Genomic DNA, 4634 nt, shown 5'->3' with positions numbered 1-4634 from the left:
TCAGGGTAATGTTATTCTCACAAAATAAATTTATGAATGTTCCCTCCTTTTCAATTTTATGGAAAAGTTTGAGAAGAGTTGGTATTAATTCTTCTTTAAATGTTTGTAGAATTAACAGTTGAAGCCATGCAATCATAGATTTTTCTTTTGTTTGGGAGTTGTTTTTTTTTTTTTTTTAACTGATTCAATCTCCTTTCTTGTTATGAATCTATTCAGATATTCTGTTTCTCTATGATTTAGACCCAGTAGTGTTTCATGTTTCTAGGAATGTGTCCAGCTCTTCTACTTTTCCTAAGTTAATGGTATAAATTATTCATAGTAGTTTCTTATTATCCTTTGTACTTCTCTGGTATCACTTGTAATGTCTCATTTTTATTATTTTATTTATTTGAATCCTCTTTTTTCTTGGCAAGTCTAGATAAAGATTTGTGAATTTTATCATTAAAAAAAACTTTTAGTTTTCTTGGTCTTTTCTATCGTTTTTCTATTCTTTATTTCGTTTCTGTTCTGATCCTGTTATCTCCTTCCTTCTGCTATGTTTAGGCTTATTTTGATCTTTTTAAAATTTGTTAAAGTGTAAATTTAAGTTGTTTGAGATTTTTTAAAAATATAGACATTTATCACTATAAACCTCCCTTTCATTCTGCTTTTGCTGCATCACCTAAGTTCTGGTATGTTGTGTTTTCATTTTCATTTGTTTCAAGATATTTTTTTTTAATTTCCCTTTTGATTTCATCTTTGACACATTGGTTGTTTCTGAGTGTGTTGTTTAATTTCTACATATTTGTGAATTTTTCAGTTGTCTTCATGTTATTGATTTCTACTTTCAAACCATTGTAGTCAGAAAACATATTTAGTATGATTTCAATCTTTTAAGATTTGATAAGACTTGTGTTGTTACCTAACACAATGTATCCCACAGAATATCCCATTTGCACTAGAGAAGAATGTGAATTTTGCCTCTATTGAATGAAATTTCCTTATATGTCAGTTAGGTCCATTTGATGTTAAGAATAGTTCAAGTCCAGTGTTTCTTTGATTTTTCTGGATGATTTATCTATTGTTGAAAGTAGAGTATTAAAATCCCCTATTATTAGTGTACTGTTGTCTATTACTTCCTTCATTTCTGTTAGTATTTGATTAATAGATTTAAATACTCTGATATTGGGTGAATATATATTTACAATTTATATATCCTCTAGATGAATGACCACTTTCTCATTATATAATGATCTTCTTTGCCTGTTACAGTTTTTGACTTAAAGTGCATTCTTTCTGATATAAATATTTGTATCTCTGCTCTTTTGTGATTTCCATTTGTGTGTAATGTCTTTTCAGTTATTTCCCTTCTAGTCTAAGTATGTCCTTGAAGCTGAAGTGATTTTTCTGTAGGCAGCATGTATCTGGGTCACTATTTTATTCATTCAGCCATTGTATGCTTTTGATTGGAAAGCTTATGCTATTTACACTTAAGTAATTATTGATATGTAAGAACTTACTATCACCATCTTATTCATTATTTTCTGGATGTTTGGTAGTTACTTTGCTCCTTTCTTCTTGTCTTGTCTTTCTTTGTGAATTGATAATTTTTCATAGTGGTGTGCTTTGATTTACTTCCTTTATGTTGTGTGTATCCAATACAATTTTGTTTTGTGGTTACCCTATGGTTTACTTGAAATATGCTATTGATATGACAGTCTATTTTAATCTGCTCACTTAACTTCAATTATGTACAAAAACACTACAAAAAACTCATACAAAAAATGTGAATTTCCTTCCACATTTTTTTGATGTTATAATTTACAAATTTTTATATTGTGTTGCCATTAACAAATTATTGGAGCTATAGGGGCAACTGAGTGGCTCAGTCAGTTAAGTGTCTGATTATTGGTTTTGGCTCAGATTGTGATCTCATGGGTCCTGGGATTAATCCCCATGTCAGACTCAGTACTCAGTGGGGAGTCTGCTTGAAGATTCTCTCCCTCTGCCCTTCCCTCTATGATCTCTCTCTTGCATGCTCTCTCTGACTCTCTAAAATAAATAAACCATTAAAAAATTATTGTAGCTATAGCTATGTTTAATACTTTTTTTTTTAATCTTTCAACTCCATACTGGAGTTAAGTGGCTAACACCACCATATTACAGTATATAAGTATTCTGAATCAGATTATATATTTACCTTTACCAGTGATACATATTTTCATAAGTTTTCATATTACTAATTAGTGTTTTTTGTTTGTTTGTTTCAGCTTGAAGAACTTTCAGTATTTATGTAAGGCAGATTTAGTGGTGATGAACGTCTTCAGTTTTTACATTATGGGGAAAGACTTTATCTCACCTTTCTTTCTGAAGGACAAGTTTGCTTAGTAAAATGTTTTTGGTTGGCAGTTTTTTCTTTCAGCACTTTGAATGTATCATCTTACTCTCCTGGACTGAAAAGTTACTGTTAAGAAATTTGCAATAAGGAGGTTCCCTTGTATGAGAGAATTTTCTTTTTCTCATAAAATTCTTTCTTATCTTGGATTTTAGAGACTTTTATTATAATGTGTCTTGGAGAAGACTACTGTGTTGAAATTTTGAAATGACCTATTAGCTTCATAATCTTGGATGTCCAAATCTCTCCCCAAGCTTGGAAAGTTCTCAACCATTATTATATTTTTTTTCAGGGAGGGGTAGGAGCAACTTTTTATAATTAAAATGTAAATGTGAAAAAAAATGGAATAAAAGTCCCTACTTATTTCTACTTAAGATGTCATGTAATAATATTTTACAATGTCCTGTGGGCCAATGTATATGTCCATATAACATACACATTTATAATACATTCTCTTTCCCACACATATACATACACAGATAATTATTTGCAGTTCAGTTTAGAGCAATTCGAATATGCTGCTCTGTACAGTTGTTTGAATCACGTTTGGACCCACTTTCTTCAAAAAATAGGGAAAAGAGCAGGAAATAAAAAGGTTTGTTTGTTGTGACTGAGATTCCTTTGTTTAACTGTACACTGTGATGAGTAATTTTCTTCCATAGTAGTTCTGTGAAGAGCTGACTCACTGTGGTTTTCATGAGGAGACTTGGTAATGGATCACACATTCATTGTCATGCTAGGAGAGTAACTCTCATTCTGAAAACAAAGAAATTTCCGCCCATTTTGCCCTCATCCCTTGGAGTGCCCGTTTGATTATTCAGGCTCATATTATTGGGAGGATTCTTGGAAATACTGTTCATATCTCCTGGGCCTAAAGAGCCATTCATCTGATGTGACTCCATTCCTCCTACTCCACCCATGGAACCATCTGACCCAGGGCCCATTAGAAAATTAGGCCTGTTAGGACCAGGAGGTACTGAATTCATTAAAGTACATATGTTGTCTCCAGAGTTGGTTGAATCTGCTGGACTATGCATGATGGGTGTTCCTGGTGGCCCTCCACCTCCAGGAGGACCTACATAATTCCTAGGAGATGCTGAAGAGTATGGCATTTGTTGGGTTTGACCAAGGTCTACCACCACCTGGACCCATATTCATTCCAGGCATTCTGGGGCCACCTAAAGTATTCAGGGAGGGTCTCATTGCACCTCCATAGTTTTGTGGTCCTAAGGGCACCATTCCTTTTGGAGGAGTCATTCTCCTCATTGGCCCACCCATATTTGGATGTCCTTGTTGTTGAGTTGGGTCCATTCCACTTGGAAGTAATGGCTGACTTCCTGGGACACCTCCAAGTGCCTGGTTAGGTATCTTCAATGGGGGTCTTGGACCTCCAGGGTACCGAGGTGACATAAAAGGCTGACAGAACCCTGGTGGTACAGGACCTACTGGCATGCCATCTCCTGAGGGAATGTTTCCTAGCACTGGGCTTGGAGCTGCTGCAGCACTATTATCATGGAAGGATTTTGCTTCACTTGAATGTTCACTTTCCAGTCTTCTGGAGCTGCACAGTAGAGATCCCAAAATACACACCACCAAGAATGTAAGAATCCTGGTGGTTCCCCCAATGTGATGTTTTTTCCCTATCTTATCCCTGATAAAAATGTTTGGGCCGATTTCTGAGCTCCTATATGAAGCAGATATTCATATATGTAGAGTGTTAACTTCTCCCGGGCCTGGCTGTCGGACGGGACGGCGCTGCTGTTACCCTTGCCTTTGCCGTACATGCTTGTGCCTAGAGCAGCTCCCACCGTAAGGCACCTGTAAACCCATTACAGCCTCCCCGGGAACAGCCCTCAACCATTATTTAAATAAGCTCTCTGCTCCTTTGTTCTTGCCCTCTTCTGTGACTCCAGTGATGCATAGATTGTTTCCCTCAGTGTTATCCTATAAGTTCTGTAGACTTCCTCCATTCATTTTCTTTTCTTTTTTTGCTCCTCTGACTGGATAATTTCAAATGATCTGTCTTCAAGCTTACAATTTTTTTCATCTGCTTGATCTAGTCTGCTGTCAAAGCTCTTTATTAGATTCTCCAGATCCATCTTTGTATTCTTTACCTTAAAAAAATTTCTATTTTTTGATATTTCCTATATCTCTGTTGAATTTCTTATTTTGTTCTTATATTGTTTTCCTGATTTTGTTAAATTGTTTATCTATGTTCTTTGCTAGCTTTCTAAGCATCTTTATAACAATTATTTTGAAT

At 35.1% G+C, this 4634-nt stretch overlaps 1 pseudogene; it reads right to left on the bottom strand.

Annotated features, from left to right (window-relative positions):
* Positions 1–2760: 2760 nt before the first annotated feature.
* LOC102746176 (single-stranded DNA-binding protein 2 pseudogene) lies at positions 2761–4290 on the bottom strand (annotated as a pseudogene).
* Between the last annotated feature and the right edge of the window lie 344 nt (positions 4291–4634).

The sequence above is a fragment of the Leptonychotes weddellii genome, unplaced genomic scaffold (assembly GCF_054177405.1).
Source record: "Leptonychotes weddellii isolate Sample4059 unplaced genomic scaffold, ASM5417740v2 HiC_scaffold_9073, whole genome shotgun sequence".
Classification (NCBI taxonomy): Eukaryota; Metazoa; Chordata; class Mammalia; order Carnivora; family Phocidae; genus Leptonychotes; species Leptonychotes weddellii.
The sequence above is the reverse complement of the archived record's forward strand: the minus strand, read 5'-3'. Positions and strand labels throughout refer to the sequence as shown.